The sequence below is a fragment of the Momordica charantia genome (genome assembly GCF_013281855.1).
Source record: "Momordica charantia cultivar OHB3-1 chromosome 5 unlocalized genomic scaffold, Mcharantia_2.0 BLBB01000005.1, whole genome shotgun sequence".
Taxonomy (NCBI): domain Eukaryota; kingdom Viridiplantae; phylum Streptophyta; class Magnoliopsida; order Cucurbitales; family Cucurbitaceae; genus Momordica; species Momordica charantia.
The window spans coordinates 19,441,907-19,462,081 of NW_028275163.1; the positions used below are offsets into that span (position 1 = coordinate 19,441,907).

The window sequence follows — 20,175 nt, forward strand, 5'->3', positions numbered from 1 at the left end:
GCCTCAACGAGGAAAGATTACTAGCCATAGATCTTACCGATGGATCACTACTTGCTTTCATATCTGGTGTAAGAGAAAAAGAGTTATTGTTCTCTTTCAGAAAAAGGGTCCCAACAACTTTCTCATAAACATTGACCCGAGCCCAAAAGTATATGAGCGCAAAAGAGCTACTCCATTCAAAATGGGATCTCGACAAAACCCAAGACCAATCAGATCAATATACCCCAACGACAATCCTGCTTGAAAAAGAGTCAGGGGAGAGCAACGAGTATCGCGGGGATACTACTACATCATCTTGAGGAACCACAGGACAATGTCTTTTTTTTTTTTTAATGATTGAATAGGCTTTTATTGTTTACATATTAGGTAGTATATATTTGTTTCAGATTACGTATGATTTTATGTTTCCAAGAACGATTACTTGCTTCTGATCAGTTCTAGCATATGAGGTTTAATTAACTTTTACTACTTGAGTATTTATTCTAAACAAAAAACTCTTCAAGTGGGGGCATGGGTAAGTTAATCAATAGCTGGTCAAAGAACTCGAACTGGGACAGGCCTAGAAGTAGGCCGATAAACTAGAAGTCATTCAGTGAAACCAAAGAAGAGAATCCCAAAGGTGCTCAAAAAGGCATGCATTTAGGCCCAGCAAATGAATGAAACCAAGGGTATACAACCATGGGCAAAAGCCAAATAAGTTAAAAACCCAAGGGTGTCGACTAAACTTAGAGTATAAAACTATTGGATAAAGTCAAATAGGTTAGAAACCCAAGAGTAAGCTCTGGGTATAAAACCATGGGCAAAAGCCTAAGTTAGAAATCAAGGGTGGTACTGTTGGCCCAACTAAAAGTTATATCCCAAGGCCAACAAAAAAAACCTAAACAGTAAAAGTTAAGTGTATGGCAGAGCCCAAGAGACTTGACCATAGCCGACTACGACAAAAAGGTATGGGGGCTAAAAACGCCAACCCGTGAAACAACAGTCGGCCATGACGAGAGGGTATGAGGACTGTTCCATAAAAACAGTCACCCATGAACGACTAAGCGACAAATATTCTCAACATAGAAGTCTTAACCATTTTACTTATGCTTATTGGCTTCAATTTTGAGAGTGGGGGCTACTGTTATGGGAAGAAATACATAGAATGAAGGAAGCGACAGAAAGGGAATAGAGGACGGGAGAGAAGCGCGCAGGTAAGCACCAAGGACTGTCGGCCCGGGTGATAACTCTCCAAAAGAGAGTTACTTATGTATAAATTAGCTAAAGATAGTCTCATCTGCATCCCGTATTCACTGAGTTTGTGCTTAAAAGATCACAAGAATTAGATTCTTACTTTATAATGCTACCATGTGTAAATGATCTAATTTTGAGCAATTTGCTGCAGCTTTGTTGACACTGCAACATCGGAAGCAAAAAAGGCAGAAAAATGCAGAGTTGACATTTACAGCTTTTATCCGAGAAATTACTATAGTAAAATGGTAAAATATTTGATATTTTAAGCTGGGGCCCACTTTATCATTTTTGTTGCTCTAAAATCAAGAGGGGTATAAAAACTTGCAATTAGGGTTGTGATATGAACCAAGGAGCTCCCTTTGTCATGCCTCATGGACCGATTACAAGATCAAGAGCTCGGAAACTTCAACAAGCCTTTCTACTTCATGTCCAAGCGTTCGTGAACTCGACACGAGAATTAAAGGAAGATGTGCAAGATGTTGGAACAATTCAATTCAATTTGGTGCAAGTTATGCATTTTTAAGTGTTTTTAAGGCAAGTCAAAGTTCACTTGGTCAAGGTCAAAGTCAACTCCATCAAGACAAGTCAAAGTCAACTCATTCAATTCAAAAACCAAGTCAAACACTCACATCCCTCATTATGGACGGGATTGCACTTATTTTGGTTGGCTTTCCATGTTCTTAACCTTTTCATTTGCTTGTCTTTTCATTTCTTGTAAGTTATGTCTTTTCATTTACAAGTCTTTTCATTTCTTGTAAGTTACAAGTCTTTTCATTTGCTTAAGACTTTTCATATAGCTTGCTAGGATGGCTATATATAGCCTGAGATGTCTTGTTGTAAACAGAATTTGAAGTTTAATGAAAAGTGAGTTTTCTTATTAGCTTGGTTGAGAGCTTTATCTCCCAATTCTTGTGCAATTTCTTGTGTCTTTAGAATTTGCATGTTAGGATCATTCAAGCGGTGTTGATCATACCTCTTGTGGAGTGATTCGAATCACGAGTTTAGAAACGAGTTTTCTCTACTCTTGATATTGATCATCAAGGTAATCTGTTCTAAAACTTTTCCTTGGGTTGATTCCATACTTGTTTTTGGGGTTTTTGGGATTGAGTTCTATGGGTCTTGTTCGTTAGCAAGGTTCTTAGATCCAACTCTCAAGAGTTTTTTAACATTTTGGTATCAGAGCATTAGGCTCTTTGATCGGATATATGTTTCCTTGCGTTTATCTCTTTGAATTCCTTATTCATTTGCTTATGTTCGATTAAATCTAAGCATATTAGCATTCTGTCTAAAATTACAAAAAAGAAAAAAGTATCAATTTCGTTCATCTTTTCCAACTTTCGTCTTCTGTATTCTTATAGATTTGGGTCTTATCTACAAATTTGTCTTCTTTGAAGACTTCTAATTCGACTTGCTTGATAGTGAAATTCTTGCAATTTGTTGTTTGATAAAAAAAAAAAAACTTGAACGTGAAAGCATTTATTGTTAACATTATTGTGCTTTTGCTGATCCATATCTTTTAAAAAAAAAAAAAGAGAAGAAGAAGAAGAAGAAAAGCATAGAATATCTCATTTGTCATTACTTCTTTGTGGTTACACTTTCTATTCATTTACTAGCCTTGCATTGAATTCTCATGCTAGTTTCATTTCTTTCTAGCTTCCATTATAAGTCTATCCATTATTATTATTATTATTTTTTCCTTAACTTGTTTCTTTGTTGTTATTCGGGTTACTCCTAAAATCACACTCTTGTTTGAGTTCTTATGTGTTGTCTAAACCACTTGACTAAAGTAAGCCACACCCTAAAGGTACTCCTAAACCCCCTACTCTTCTCACTTGACTTCTCCGATACTAACTTAAGCATCAGAATCCATATGGCCAAAGCCACACCGTTCTTATTGCTATTCTATTTTGCAGATTACATCAATCTCGTTCATACTTAGAAGATTGATGCAAATTTGACGAGATCTCAGGAGAACAAATTTCTGCATCAACACACACCTTCATACTTAATAACTCTACAGCTTGAGCACGACACAGACTTAAGAACTCCAGATTAAGAAACCCTACAACTTGAACACATATTAAACAACTCCAGACTAATTAACTCCTCAGATTTAACAATTCTAGGTTTAACAATTCCACACCATGGCTTGAACGCCCAAATTTCAAGATTTTAAATCATGCAAATGGTTTTGACTTTCTATTTACGTTTAGAGTCAAATTGATTCCAAATCATTGAAATTAAAATTTATTGTTTGAATGTTGACAAGAATATAAATAAAGTATAACATCAGTATAACATTTCTATAATTTTGTAGAAATTATTTTTATTTTAGTTTATTACTCCAAACAGAGAAAAACTCAATCCTTGATAGAATATACTTATTCAAATATAAACAGATAAAAGATCCAAACTACTATTATCAAAGTTGAAACAGAAAGAAAATAAAATACAAAACAAAATAGAAATCTAATTTGGAGTTTGGTAGAATGGTGATCCAAAAAGATGATGCAGTAGAAGAGAACCAAATTATTGTTATTAGAATAAAAGAAAACTATAGAACACTCAACAACGCAAAATATAAAACTAAGCCATCTGTGTAGATTGGTATGAAATATGTGCCGCTAAGGTATAAACATAAATTTTAAAATTAAACATCAATTTTTTCTCCTAAAAATAATAAGATGGAATTGGAATTTGTTACGTTTAACTTAAAAACGTGACAAATCCGTAAAAACAACTACTCTATTACAAGTTTAGTCGGGAACTTTCATGATTGTGTGTTACATATTCCTAAATTTTAAAAAGTGTCAAATAAGTTTCTTAATTTTTCGATTTTGTGTCTAATGATTCCATTGACTTTAAAGTATTTGATACGTTCGTGAATTTTCAATTTTGTGTCTAATGTATCATTGATTAATTGAATAATTTTTTTAAAATTACAGATTTATTACGCACAAAACCTAATTTTGTATCTAAAAGGACGTGGATTTTAAAATATAGGACTTACATAAAATTGAAAGTCTAATATATATATATTAGACAGTTTTAAAATTAAGGAATCCATTTTTTTAGTACAATACGTGGGGTGGAAATTACCGTTGACATTTTCCACCGTTTGCTTTACTTTGTCGTTGAATTGAAAATGTTTCTCCTCATTCTTCCTTTGATCTCGCTGTCCCTTCCTCGCAAATTCAATCACTAACTTTATCCTCTTCGTTTTTCAATTTTTCCCAAATTTCTTCAAGTATATCCTTTTTACCCTAAACTTTCCATTCATCCCATTAAAACTTAAATTTAAATATTTGTTACAATATTTAACAATAATAAATATAAATGTTACAATTTTTATCTTATGATAATTTTTTATTTGAAAAAGAAAAAAAAATATTTTTATGAAAAAATTATTTTTATGTATACTCAATAAAACTCACTGTATATCTGATATAAAATGAGTAGGATTTTAAAGAAAAATAAAACTAGAGTTTTATGGTTTGCTTTACCAAAATTGGTAAGTTTTGGTAGTGAGTTTCTTTTAAATTTTTATATTGTTTTTTTTGTTAAAATTAGTGGCTAAATTAATGAAGATTGATTAGGAAAAAAATTATAATACTTATCAATTTGATGAAAATAAGAATTTATAGTGAAAAATTGATACAAATTATTAAGTTTAGGATTAAAAATTGATTTTTTTTTTCATCTTTAATTACTACGATGATCCCGAGTTGAATGATAGTTGAGAGGCAAAGAACACTGAGTAAAAGATAAATATTTACCAAATGCTTCGATGAAAGAAAATTTCTAATATAATTTTATTTTAGTAAAACTAGTGAAGTAGAAGATTCAGACTCATGATATTTAAGTCCTCTCTTGGCCATTCTTGTGTGAATCTTTTGTATTATACTAGATAGATAATTTGTAGTACGGCGGTACATGTCATGTATTTTTACTAGAGTACTTCATTTAGTTACAATTTTTTTTTTGTTTTGTCTGGTACTTCTACAAAAATTAAAAAAGTAATTTTTTGTTTTGTTTTAAAATAACATTTTTAAACCTGAGCCAACCATTTACTGAATGGAAGGAACGGTTCTCCTACTTGCTTGTTAATGCACTATAACCAGAACGTTGCAATTTTTTGGTCTTTTAAACCTGTCTTTTTTCTCAAAAAAGAAAAAAAAATGCAATCCCACTCATTTATGATAGTATTTAAACTTCATGATTTTTTTTTTGACTTTTCCACGTTTAAAAAATATTATAAATAGCAAAACATTCATAAATATTTGTCTTTTCCCAAAAAAAAAAAAGTGATTTTGAATGTGATGAAGTCCCAATTTTTTACTTTATGTGATGTTTAAAAAATGTAATGAAAACCAAATATCAGGAAAAATTCCATTTTCCCCTGTCAAAAATACATATTTCATATTTTATGATGGTTTTTCCAAACCTTCTCGGCGCCAAAGAGTCGTTGGTTCTCCTCGACCCCTGCACAGTCCGATCTGAATTGACTTGGTCTCGACCCTAGATGCAGCATGAAGACCCACTCCGTCTAGATCTTACTAGGATTCGACTTCTATAAATAAGAGGGTGAGCCAAACCTAAACGTATGTCTAAATACCCTAATCTCTATACTTGAATAGTCCGATACTGACTTAAGCGTGCTATTATGTTTCACTGCTGTTAGTGTTATTCTGTTTTGGAGGCTTTGTCTTAATTTGGCAGATCCAACCAGAAAATTCAAATAAAACATGAAAGATCAAGTTTTAAATTAACAAAAAATCTAAAGTTAAAAAATAAAATGCAAATCCTTTAAAAAAGTTAAACTGAAAAAAAAATCTTAAATTAAAAAAAAAAACCTCAAATCAAATCTAGGATTGCAAAATGAACACAGCGAGAAAAAAGAATTAAAAGAAAAATACCTAATATGCAAATGTTTTTGAAAACTATAATACGTAGAACTAATTCAAAAAGAAATATAATATCTAAAAATAATTCAAAGTTAATTTAAAATAAAAAAAATAATATTAGAATGTTTTAAGTAAAAAAAAAAAGTTGATAATTGATATGTATAGATGGTGAAAAACCGTCGGAAAACATCTACTCACCGCCGCTCATTGTCGTCGGGTCGCCGACGTCTTCTGTCGCTTTCAAGCCGCTGCCGCTCGTTGCGGTGACTCATCTCTGGGCTATCTGATCTGTCGTCAAGCCGCCGCCGCTCGTCGATCGTCCCCTCTTCTCGCTGATTATCCCTTCCAACTTACTCTCTCAGGTGCGCAAAATTCACGGTTTATAGATTACAGCAGCACCAAAGCTTCAAAATCCTCCTTATCGAAGTCGTCATTCGATTGAGAATTTCGAATATCCTTTAATTGTGTGTTCTTCTTCTGCATTTTCTTTGATTACGCTCTGGTTCGTAAATTTCAGTTTCGTATGGATCTCTGGGTATATGAGGTCGAGATTGACGCTAAGGATTGTGCAAATGTCCATTCCTTCATCATAATGTTTAAACAGTCGAGATTGAACTTAATATTGACTGTAATGTTTTCCTTGCATCAGTATCGATGAGCTCAACTATTCTACATCAGTGTCTAGAGGTAATCATGAACGCGATTCACTTAAATCGGTTTTTGATTTACCTGCACCACTTCATTCGACTTTTAGTTTCAGGTAATGTTGGGAGTATCTATTCATTCAACATAAGCTAATTTTATAGAAGGAACCAGAAAAAGGAAACATTTAATGCCGCTCTCCGGATGGTGATGATCCAATAAACATGATAGACAAGCGTGAATGCAATGCTTTTGAGGTTTTTTCTGTTAACTTAGTACTTTTAACTTCTTTATATTTGATTGTGACATGTTCTATGTACTATTTAAATCAATTCTGAGCTAGTATCTAGAGATTATGCAATCTAATGATGCTTAAACTTCATGGTTCCACTTACTGTTTCAATATATGAGATTTGACTTATTCTCAAATGGTTCTTTTCCTACTCATTTCAATTATAAAGAAGCTATCGTGGAACCTGATCCTAGCCACACAAAACTTTGGCTTTCTAGAGAAGGTTTAGAGGCTATCGAGAGAATAACAAACCCAATTGCAGCTGTTGCAGTTCGACTGAGATGCTCTTCTATGATATTTAGTACTCAGACTCATTTCTACATAACTTAAATGAATGGATATCTTTGAATTGAATCTTGAACAAACAATAATTTTCCCTTGTACATTTTTTTTGAGGAATGGGTGTTCATGATGCAGGGACCACTTAATGCTTACTTTTTATAGTTCCTATGCATAGTAGTTTAAAAATTATGGCTTCATGGACCAGGACAAGTTATACTCAATTTACTTGTAAGATGATCCTTCCTGCAAGAAAGATTGACTGCTAAACCTGAATTTTGAAAGACAATTATCTGATGGTGGAGTTTTAAAGAAGGTTTAAACTGAAAGATACTTAAGATATGCACTCTATTTACTCTATTTGTGCCAGGTCCGATCAAGTAAAAGAGAACTAAGAAGTAATGTGAAGGTTGGTTGTCCAAATTACCGTTGACCAGGTACTTTTCTTGCATCTCAGTTAATTGTTAAGTACCAAATTCTTACCATTTATTTGTTGTTTTTTTCCCAATAACACAATCGTGTAGTGGAATTCCATAGTGAAGGTTATATAGGGTGGTAGGAAACTAAATTTTCTAGTTTATTCTCTTGATGGATGGAATGAGACAATGTGAAGGTTTAACACTACAACATACATCTAATTTATTGCGATGTGACAGGTGAAAAATTTTGTCTGCAAGGCACATGAATTTGGATGTTTCTTAGTGTAGATCATGTAATAACACTTTGAGATACAATTTGAACTTTTCTTTTGCCTATTTTGTTTACTATGTACGTCATTTACTCTTATTTTTGCACTCAAATTTTTTTGTTTTTGTTTTTTGTTTTTTTGTTGTTGTAATTTTTGCTAAATTTTAATGATTTACAAGTTTATATGTTGAAAGTAGTAGTTATTGCATTTCGATTTTTGTCGGATCCAGTTCAGATAAAGAATGCATTAGTGGCAAGTTTCTTTTGATCTTGTCATTTCTCACGGTTCTCAAGTAGTGGTTTGTGTTAGAGAGTAGAGTACCACATGCTATGCTATATTTTATATTCACTCATTTGGTTTCTAGATGTTTCACTTTTGTAGAAATAGTAAGATTTTGATAAGAGATGCTAGGTTGCTACTGGTTTAGATACCAACTATTATAGGTGACCTCTAGTAAAAAAGGAGTTAGAAAGGTAATGATTTTGGAGCTATGAGTTCAAACTCCGGGTGCTTATATTTCTATCTATCGATCTAGGGTAAAGTTTGAGGGATGTATTGACATTTCAATTCGATAATTGAGATGTTTTAGTCACTGCACATGTTACAAACATTTACTAACACTCTCACCCATTTTGTACATATGCTAATTTTTGCTGACATATGAAAATTGACTCATAATTGTTTCTCTTATTTATAGCTCAAAGTGTCGGATATGGAGTTTAGAGCATAGATTTCAAACAATGATGGTTGAGATGATGTGTAAAAAGTATTAAAGTATGATTAGAAAATTCAAGTATAATATCAAGAAATGTGACTTTTTGTTTGTTCTCAGGACGTATTTGTATGTTTTGAATTAGTTATGGAAAAACCATGATGGTTTACTTGTTAATTGTTGGAGACATTGTTTTATTGATTGGTAGTCATTTTGTTTTTTGCGTTATTGATTCATTTTTCTCGTTTTATCTTCTGTGGTTGATTTTTCTCTTTCTATATTATTCGGTTAATTTTTGCATCTTGAGCAAGCTTTATTGAAGTATTGGGTGATAGTAATAAGAAATTAAGTCACTGTTCCTCCAAAATTTCCCTATTTTAGCTCTTTTTTTCTTCCTCTTGTTTCTTAACCTTGTGGAGTACTGAAAATGAGAAGGAAAATCTCTATTTCCAGCCATTTAGTTATTGATTTCTACTTGAATTTTTTCAAAGGATTTACAAATGTCAAAATAATTATTTTTGAAGGTTTAAAAATTGTTGAAAATAGCATTACAACCTTTGAAAAATAATAAAAACCTTCCAAAAAGGTATTTGAAAACAATTAATTATTGTCCACTAATTTGACAATTATCAAAGATTTGTAACCTTTGAAAAATATTAATTTTTGAAGGTTAATTGAATCTTTGATAAATATCAATTTTTGAAGGTTAACTAAAACCTTTGAAAAAGTTTTTTCGATGGGATCTATTTTGACACTTTTTGAAGGTTGAGTTAACTTTCGAAAAAACATTTATCAAAGTTCATTTGAAAATACTCAACATTCTATATTCTTCGGGATCTATTTCATGTTTTTTCAAAGGTTGTAACCTTTGAAAATACTCAGCATTCTTGTAATGGCTTTAGCAATCGAGAAGCTTTTCAGGAATCACCTTTGGAGGGGCAGCTCTGAGTCTTCATCATTGCACCTCGTCAAATGGGATAAACTTCTCCTGCCCATGGAGCAAGGTAGTGTGAGGTATCTCCCCACAAGATTTCTTTACTCAAAAGATAAGGCCCGAAGGCAATACAAAAGCCAACCCACCAATTCGAGAGGTGGGGAATCTCTCCCAAAACAGCTACTAAGCTAGCAAAAGCACAGAAAACCAGAATGATCCTCTCCTTACAACATTTCCTCCCCTTATAGGCCTACTCGCTCACCCTACTCATAGCTAGTAGCTTCTAATGTTCCTTCAGTCATTCTAAGGCCAAGTACCTCTCTGTCGGCTGTTGGTCGAAGGTGGCATTCATGGTCCTTTGGCTCCCATAAAGGATCAATGGTGGAGGGGCCCGTCCGTACACTGCCTGGAAAGGGGTTGAGCCAAGAGAGTTGTGGTAGGTGGTGTTATACCAGTATTCTGCCCACGGTAGCCAGTGACCCCATTGTTTGGGCTTCTCACTGTTAAAACACCTGAGGTATGTTTCCAAGCATCGATTGACGATCTTTGATTGCCCATCCGTTTGTGGATGGTACGTGGTACTTTGTTTCGGAGTAGTGCCCTGCAACTTGAATAACTCAATTCAAAAATGGCTGATAAAGACTTTATCTCTGTTGGAGATGATGGATCAAGGGAATCCGTGGAGTAGGCGATGGGCGATGGGCTGCTGGTTCTGGGTGAGGACGGCCCCTAAGCCAGTGTCTGATGCATCCATTTCAATCATGAAAGGGATGGTGAAATCTGGTAGCGCCAAAATGGGTAATGTCTCCATTGCCATTTTTAGCTTTTCAAAGGCCTCTGTGGTCTGCTCAGTCCATTGGAAGCCATCCTTCTTGAGAAACTGTGTTAGATGAGCAGCTATAGTGCCATAATTGGCTACAAACTTCCGATAATAGCCCGTCAACCCCAGAAAGCCTTGAAGCTCTTTTACACTGGCCATTGAATCATGGCTGCTATCTTGGATGAGTCTGCTTCCAAACCCTTAGCCGACACCCAATAGCCCAAGTATTCTATGCATTCTACGACGAAGTGGCACTTCTTTAGGTTCACAAACATCTTATTGTCCCTCAGCATATTGAACACCATGGCCAAATGAGTCAAGTGAGATTGAAGATTAAGGCTATATATCAGAATATCATCAAAGAAGATGAGCACGCACCTTTGTAGGAATGGACGAAATACATTATTCTTTAGCACCTGAAAGGTTGACGGGGCATTGGTCAAACCGAAGGGCATCACCAAGAACTCATAGTGTTCACGAGTCCTGAAGGTTGTTTTGTGGGTATCCTCTACTGCCATACGGATTTGATGGTAGCTCGATCTCAAGTCAATCTTCGAATACACCCTAGATCCGTGCAATTCATCAAGTAGTTCCTCCACCACTGGTATGGGAAACTTATCTGGGACCGTGATGTTATTGAGAGCCCTATAGTCAACACAAAATCGTCAGCTACCATCCTCTTTTTTAACTAAGATCACTGGACTTGAAAAGGGACTTACACTTGGCTTGATGATCCTAGCCTCCAACATCTCGTTTATTAAACTCTCAATTTCCCCTTTCTAGGCATGTGCATATCAGTATGGCCGTACGTTCACTGGCGGTTGGCCTTCCTTCAATGGGATCCGGTGATCGACAGCTCTGTTCGGGGGCAGTTCTTCAGGTTTCTGAAACAGGTCCAAGTATTCATGAATCATATTTTCCACTAAGGGCAAAGGGCTATCAGGAATGACTTCGGCTTCCTCCATCTGTGTATTTAGAGTCTGCAACTCGACCAAATAACCTTGGGCCTGGGCCTCCCACTGTTTGGCTGGATGCTTCATTGATACTTCCAAACGAGCCAGGATGGGGTTGCCTCTTATCATGATTTGCTTTCCCCCTTTATCAAATTTCAGCATCAAAACTGGCCAGTCAGCCTCCATCTTGCCCATCGTTTGGAGCCATTGCATCCCCAATATGACATCTAGTGTCCCTAGGTCCAGCAGAAGGAAGTCATCCTTCATTGTGAGTTCCGGTAAGGAGAGAACGACTCCTCAACAAATCCCATTCCCTTTGACAGTGGTTCCAGAACCCATGATCACTCCGTAGTTCACTGTCTCTGTTTTCGGCAACTTTAACTCATCCGCTAGGGTCAGCGAGATGAAGTTGTGGGTTGCTCCACAGTCGATCAGAACCCAACATCTCTTCCCTGTATCGACCCTTTCACCTTGATGGTTCCCGGTGTTGAGATTCCGACGATTGTGTTCAGTTGACACTCAACCATTTTCCCATCGTTGTCAGCCCTAGCCTCGATCTCCGCATCATGCATGTTTTCTTCCTCCACTTCTAATAGCTCGTCGTCGTGGACTAGAAACACTTGGAGCTCACGATTTCTGCACTTATGGTTGACGGTATACTTTTCTTCACAGCGAAAACACAGTCCCCGCGCCTTCCTCTTCTAGTATTCTGCCTTCGTTAACTTCTTAAAGGGCGTCTCCTTCTTAGTAGCCTGTGACGTTTCAGATCCCTGCACAGACATGGGGGCTTTTTTCGAAAGGGTAACAGTACGAGTAGGTATTACCTCTTGGGTTTTTGAAGCGGTTTTGCTTGAAGATGGACCTGAGTTGGGCTTCTCTACCCCCATCTGTCCCTCCGCTTTTTGTATTGCGGTATTGATATCATCTATGAAGCTGGGCCTTCCTAATGATCCGGTATAGTCCCTTGGGCTCCATTGCAAGGACTTCGGCGCAGACTACAAAATTGAGCCCATTCAGAAATTCGCTCTCTAGAACTTCATCGGAAAGTTGCGGTAGGGCCGCCGCCAGCGCCTCAAACGTCTGCCGATATTCGGCGAAGGTTCCCTCCTGTTTGATCGAAAGTAATCGGGCACATTGCCTGTGAAATCGGTCCCGCAGTCGACTTTGGAGGTCGTTCCAGTCCTTGTACTTCTCCCGGTTGTCCTTATACTGGTACCACGCCAAGGCGATTCCGTCGAAACTGATCATGGCTACTATCTTCTCTTCCTCTGTCAGTTTCTGAATCTCATAATACCGTTCAGCGCGGAAGATCCACGACTTCAAATCAGTTCCCGTGAAGATCGGCGTCTCCACCTTCTTGAAACGATTCCAATCGTTCCCTTGGTTGCCAGGATAGTTTTCAGGTGTTTCTCCCATCGGAGCCTTTCCCTTCTGTATTGATAACTCACCGACGATCGATGAGGACGACAACAACATTCGATTTCCCCCGGTGACTTCCATTATGAACACCTCCAAGGTCTGCTGCAACTTATCCGTCTTCTTCTGCTACTCATCAGATTTCTAATTGAGCTCTGAAATCGTATCTTTCAATCCAGCAACATCCTTCTCGGTAGCCTCACACCGCTTCTCCAACTCCTTCTGCGTCATGTTTCGGTGTTTCCCCAAGTTGAAATCGCTCTAATACCAAGTTGTGAGGTTTCTCCCCACAAGATTTCTTTATTCAAAAGATAAGGCCCGAAGGCAATACAAAAGCCAACCCACCAATTCGAAAGGGTGGGGAATCTCTCCTAAAACAGCTACTAAGCTAGCAAAAGCACAGAAAACCAGAATGATCCTCTCCTAACAACATGCCCTCCCCTTATAGGCCTTCTCGCTCTCCCTACTCATAGCTAGTACCTTCTCTCTCTTGGCCGTTATGGCCCAACCGCTCTTCAATTACTTCTTTACCCTTCCTACTATAAGTTTTCACAATTGGGGGTCTAACAGGTGGTCTCGGTCTTCATGGGATGCGAGAACAATAGATCTTTACTTGTAAAATGGATTTGGTGATATTGTGGGAAAAAATCAGCTCTTTGGAGATGAGTTATTAAGGCCAAATATACTTCTAAATCCTTTAATACCAAACCTGGTTCCAAATCCATAAAATATGCACGTGGCCCATGGAAGAATATTTATAAGCACCGGCATCTCATCCATGATCGTACAACTTCACAAATCACAAGTTAGAAATGGGGCTTCTACATCTTTTTGGTCTGATGCTTGGCTGCATGGTTCCCCCTTGGCAACAATCTTCCCTCAACTTTACTCTGTTCCGTTAAAAAAACAGCATCTGTGAAGGAATTATGGAACAATGAACTTGGCTTTTGGGACTTGGGTTTAGACATCTCAAGTTTGGCTGCATGGTTTTGGCCTCTAGACAGCAAGGGGTTCTACTCCACCAAGTCTTTCCTCACTGACATGGTCTCAAAGGAATACCTCATCCCTTCCCTTCTTGCTAAAGCTATATGGGGTGAAATCTACCCAAAAAAAGATTAAATTCTTCATATGGGAACTTACTCACAAGGCCATCAACTCCCACGATAGATTAAAGCTCCCCTTTATTGCCATTTCTCCCCCATTGGTGCATACTTTGTAAAAGAGATAGAGAGTCACAGCCTCACCTCTTCCTCACATGCCCCCTTGCAATGCTGTTTTGGAACGAGATTCTTCTAGCTTTCGATTGGAAAGTGGGTCTACCTACAATATCAAGGAGCTACTCACATATGTTCTTGTGGGTCATTTTTTACTCACATATGTTATTGTGGGCCATCCTTTCAAGAAAGAGAATGCGATCATCTGGAAACACTTTCTTTTGACTCTTTAGAGTTGGAATTCCTTGATTGCTTAGTCTCTTTGGAGAGGGTCCTCTCGATCCTCTTCCTCTAGGCTGTATTTCTTGCCTTTTCTTTGGACTCCTTCTTTTTGAATGAAATCTCTTTGTTTATTATCAAAAAAAAAAAAAAAAATCATCTGGAAACACATCCTTCAAGCTTTTTTTGGACATTTTGGAATGAAAGAAACCATAGACTCTTCACAGAAAAAGAATTCATTTTCACTGGACTCTTTGACAATATCATATTTCTTGCTATATCTTGATTTAAAGCTTCTCCTCTCTTTTACTCTTATAGCATGATGAAATTGTTTCTCTACAAAAAAAAGAAAAAAATAAATATGTTCTATTTGCTTGTTTATGGATAGGGAATGGCGTCTTTGCTATCCCGTACTTCGCTCAGGTCTCTGTCCTCTCTCTTTCTTCATCGTGAATTCCTCAACCTCTTCTCCAATCTCGACGCGCCAATTTCTTACTCCAGAGCTAGTTTAGTTTCCAATTTATGGTGTACTCAATTGGATTTTGCTCGCGAAAATTTAATTCGTGATTTTAGATTCGGATTCATACGTGGTTTATCTACGTCTTTGAATTTAAAGGACAGTTCCAACCCGCATGGTAGTGTTACAAATGACGGAAAAACTCAAGGGAAAGTTGAGATGTCCTGGATTTCTTTGTATTTGCCCAAAAAGGCTCAGCCCTATGCTCACCTAGCGCGGCTAGATAAACCCATTGGGATGTGGTTACTTGCTTTGCCTTGTATGTGGTAAGAGCTACTTTTGATTTTTGGTCTCTGTTGGAGTATTTGTGAATGTCATGGTATATAAGAAACTTTTGGATGTTTTATATAATTGTTAATTGACCAGCGGTATTAATTCTTATATTCAATATTCGGCTGGGTTGTGGAATTAGTAATATTTGTATCATACCAATCACTATTACTTGTCTAGTTGTAAAAAGGACGTGATACAAAACAATGTAAAGTGGTTAAAGTCGTGATAATCATCAAGATAAGGAGTGATACGTTTCATATTTGATCCTAAGTCTGGTATTAATGAGAGGTTAGTTGAGGCGTGCATAATTTAGTTAAAATCTCCATAGTCATTTATTAAAATAATCTCCATGTTCTTCATATCATGTGTATTATTTCAAACTTGATTGTTTGTGAAGTAACTAGGGATTTTTATGAAATCATGTGTTCTAGTCGGGATGTGTTTCCTGTTACAACTTAAAATAGACAAGTGTCTATCACTGGTTTATTTTTATTACCCTCTCATTTGCACTCTTGACTGGATCATATATTTTAGGGAGTGCATATTTTCCGAAATTCATAACTAGAGTAAAATTGTATTCTTTAGGTCAATTACCTTGGCGGCATCTCCAGGCCATTTACCTGATTTTAAAATGCTGACTCTATTTGGATGTGGGGCTTTGCTTTTGAGGGGTGCTGGGTGTACCATAAATGACCTCCTTGATCGAGATATTGATACAAAGGTCAGTACTTCTTTTTCTTCCATGAATGTCATATTTTGATGCTTTTCTCTATCTTGTGGCTTTTATCTACACTCTTGATGATATATCAATGCTGAGCCCTCTTAAAAAATTTAAATTGGTTAGTCTCTGCAGGTGGTGTGCAAATCTACATGTTTTATTTTGTGATAGACGTATTGACCCCTGTGCTTTTAAGGCTTTGTTTTAAATAAATATATTACCTTCTAATGTTAATTATATTCATGCGACATTTCTAGTCCTTTTTCGGTGTAATGCAAGTTTTCCTGTGTAATACCATAACTCGCCTTAAGAATAGCTTGTGGGTATTCTTCACCAGGTAGAATGAAACCTTCTTGTATGATTGAATTCCACCCAGCAATCACAGAGAGCAAGAAACCTGTTAAAATAACTACATATTGAAGGAAAAAAATTTATGGAAATTTTCCTTCCAACTCTTGCATGCTTGACTGAGATTTTCATGTTCTGCAGGTTGAACGTACAAAGCTAAGACCAGTTGCAAGTGGTCAATTAACCCCATTTCAGGGAGTAAGTTTCCTAGGGTTGCAGCTGCTTCTGGGACTTGGAATTCTCCTTCAGCTGAATAATTATAGGTTGAATGGGTTTTCAGTTTCTCTTTAGAGTGAACTAGGTCATATATTTTTATGTTTGGTAGTTTGATGTTTCTAACAAAGCTTATCTGTTTTTAACAGCCGCATTTTGGGGGCATCCTCTTTGCTTCTGGTCTTCTCCTATCCTCTCATGAAGAGGTTCACGTTTTGGGTACGATGCTTTAATTACGTGTGTTAAGTTATGTATTCTATTTATCTAAGGACGTAGTAGTTCAATGCAGCTTAAGTGGGATATGTCTGGCAGCCTCAAGCCTATCAGGGTTTGACCTTCAATTGGGGAGCTTTATTAGGATGGGCTGCCATCAGAGGAACTTTGGATCCAGCTATTGTTTTGCCACTGTACTTTTCTGTTCTGGACTCTTGTATACGACACGATATATGCACATCAGGTAAAGTCCGATTCCCACTTTTCCTTTGTTTATTAGAATTTATGTCTCCCAGCTTTAGCAACTCATGTTATGTTATGTATTCAGTATTTCGTGGCATTTAAACATCAGGAAGGATCCTATTCCAATAACTTTTGTTGGTTATTCTATGCCTATGGTACCCTCCATTGTATTATATTTTGAAGTTATGTTTAGAAAGAAAAAAGTTAGAGTTTGCCCTTTTTGGCATCTTAAATTTCATAGAAGACATTTCTCCAACCATGGGATTCAAAATATTTTGACGTCAATTTGCCTGTCTCAGTATCATTTGCATCCAAACTAAAATTGGTTACAAGGCAGATCAATTATTACATTCATCTTTGCTCTATGATATTCCAAAAACATGATCCTACTCTAAGATATTCCAGAAATTCCTTCAGAAGTTCTCAGTGTCTTTCAAACTTACTTACCAAACCTCTAGCAAGTCACGTTTCATCAGCCTCAAAAGACCAGCTGACTGTTATTGATATCCCCGTGCAACTTGATGGGGGAAATTAAGGAAGCAACTTAAAGGGGATCTATTGTGCATGAATTCAGTATTATGCATGGCTGTAATGTTCTTTATTTTATACATTATCCAAGCCACGTGCCTCTTTCTTAGAGGTGTCTCCTTTTGCTGGAACGTAATGCTTTCTTCATGACCACTGAGGTTTTACCCTCAGTTCATGTATTATGCCTCCAAAAGGTTGTACCTCACTACTCTTTTAGGCTATTTGGTGGATAGGTAAAAATTGCTATTTCCCTCTCCAAAATAATGGGTTTTTATGAGTCAAATCAAAAGAGCTTCTGCTTCTGAGTGGCATTGGACCGAGGTCGTCCCTCTCGATTGTTTTTGTTTTATTTTATAGATCGTTCTGGAAGGGCTTCGTTTAGTTTGATTTACACTAACCTTAACGTACCATCGGAGGGACTTTAGCCACTAACCCCTAGATGGAAGGGAAGAATGAAGCGATCAAGAAAGTCTCCTCCCCTAAATAGGATAAAATGTTCAAAGACCACCTAATATGTGAAATGGGTGCATAAGGATGTTGTGCTCAGTTTTTAATACAATCATGAAGTTGAAAGTACCATATATTCCTAAAGGCATACCGATCAAGGCAGCAGTAGCAGCTGATTGGTTAATGTACTATGTTGAGTTTACTTTTACTTTAGACCTAATGTTTTTTGCTACATACTCTGAACCTTAGTTGCATATGCTTGAAAACCGACAAGAAAATGATGACATTATAGCTAACACACATTTATATTGTGCTTATAGGCTTCTTTCAACATCTTAAAGATAAAAACCCTTGATATAGGTTTATGATGTTATGAAGAAAGTGTTTGAAACTTGGGAAAAATACTTTTAAATACTTTTAGGTGCTTTTGAGAAAAACTGTTTTTCCAAAGTGCCCCTAGAAAAAATTGCTTCTATCTGAAGATAGTATTCTTTAATACATTTCTGAAATCACACCTAATCTTCTCGTTGCTATTCTTACTCGGCTTTAGGATAAGGAGGACGACTTAAAAGTCGGTGTTAAATCTACTGCTTTGAGATTTGGAGATTCGACAAAGGAGTGGATTACTATGTTTGGAATTGCAAACATTGGCTGTCTTGCGCTGAGTGGTTACAATGCTGATATTGGTAAACTACTTTATGCCTGTCCTCGGTTTCAATTTCCAGTTCTCGGTTAACCCTACAATTTTGTTTCGACATCTTATTCCTTGCCATTGTGAAGCAGGATGGCTGTTTTACGCATTTTTGGCTGCTGCTTCTGGACAATTGGCTTGGCAAATATCTACAGTCGACTTATCATGTCGTGCTGATTGCAATAGAAAGTATGTATCTGATTTGGTAATTGGTAGGGTAGAGAAAATTAAGACTGTTGATTTTATGGGTTGAATGCATGTATTTTCAAACTAGTTGGCTTTCTTAAACTCATGGATATATCACTAAAATGATACTTATGACCGTTTTATTAATTTCAATCCATTAGTTTGATGATACTAAAGGCTGTTCTTAAAGCTTACCTGTTGTTTAGAGGAAGATTTATGCATATTAAAAGTTGAGGAGCTTGTTATATGTATTTTCATTCGTCACTTTTCTCCTTTGTACAATGAATTGTTGGGTTTTTTTTTTTCTTGGCAAAAATTTACATCTGAAAAGTACACGAGGATGATGTTCTCGAAGTACTGTAAAAAGGTTCATGGTTTTGAGTTTTATTCATCCGAAGTCTGCCATACTAATTCTAGTGTGTTAGTGGTATAAAGCTTCAAGAGAGTTTTTTTTTTGTAATTGCAGTCGAGGAGTGATGAATTCTAATTGTAATATTTTTTATACAGTGGGTTTTCTTCGATTTAGAGTTTTTTCATGTAAATTCTTGTGTTTCTTTATTGTTATTATTTTCTTTTAATTTCTCGATTATTTTATGAGTAGGTGTGGGAGTTTTTTTTTTTTTTTTTTTTTTTTTTTCCTTCCCTCCTTCCAACATGAATCCTAGCTTTTGTTCCTAATTTTTTCACTTGTCTCAGATTCATCTCCAACAAGTGGTTTGGGGCTATCGTGTTCAGCGGGATCTTGCTGGGAAGACTTTCATCATAGAATTATTTTTTCGGAGATCCGAGTCCAAGTTAGCGGATCTTGCACCAGTTTTGAATGGTGTTGGTCCCAAAAAACGAGTTCCACCCCTCGAAAGTTTCAGGATGATCTCTGTTATTTTCATGTTAAGATGAAGCCAGGGTTTGATTTGAAGTAACCAGGATAAATTTATGGATCATGCTTAATTAAAATTCTGAAAAAAACTGTTATTCATTTAATGATTTGTATCGTTACAGAACTATTTAAAAAATTTCTTTATATTATTATTATTAATTCAGTCAAATCTTCCCTTTAGAAAAGTTAAGTTATAAGCATGCCTAAATTTAAAAAACTCACCATTACTCTTTCAAATTGTAAGAATTTTAAAATTTTCTTTAAATAATGTTGCAATTATATCTCCATGCTTATGAAATTATTACAATTTGGTCTGACCTCTAAAGGTCGTGTCTTTTTTCTTGTTTTCTCTTTATTTTTGTTTTTTGATCTCTTTCTTTCTTCTTTTTCTTCTTTTCAAGTAACAAATTGAAAACCATAACAAAATAAATTAAAGGACAAGAACATTTTTTGTCACGATAATGTTAACTTGCAGTGGGTGGTTTTAAAGTCTGATCTTTTGGGAGCATCTATTTCTTTGAGCGTGACAAGCTAGCTCATGGGTGTGGCATACTTATAGGGATGTGGAGACAAGAGGAAGCTTGCAACCTGATTTCATTTTTTATGATCTTTGAG

General features: G+C 36.2%; 1 long non-coding RNA gene and 1 pseudogene across 2 annotated transcripts; one reads left to right on the plus strand and one right to left on the minus strand.

Annotated features, from left to right (window-relative positions):
- Window positions 1-9,723: 9,723 nt before the first annotated feature.
- On the minus strand, window positions 9,724-12,166 carry LOC111019865 (uncharacterized). The gene is made up of 2 exons (XR_002602587.2): window positions 11,224-12,166; window positions 9,724-11,149 (listed from the first exon to the last, which is right to left on the minus strand). It is a non-coding gene; the product is annotated as an uncharacterized LOC111019865 (long non-coding RNA).
- Window positions 12,167-12,833: 667 nt separating this feature from the next.
- LOC111019864 (4-hydroxybenzoate polyprenyltransferase, mitochondrial-like) lies at window positions 12,834-19,719 on the plus strand (annotated as a pseudogene). Its single transcript, XR_015790753.1, has 9 exons — window positions 12,834-12,973; window positions 14,695-15,089; window positions 15,682-15,817; window positions 16,304-16,425; window positions 16,525-16,594; window positions 16,688-16,832; window positions 18,357-18,492; window positions 18,590-18,686; window positions 19,380-19,719. The product of XR_015790753.1 is annotated as a 4-hydroxybenzoate polyprenyltransferase, mitochondrial-like (transcript).
- The last annotated feature ends 456 nt before the right edge of the window (window positions 19,720-20,175 follow it).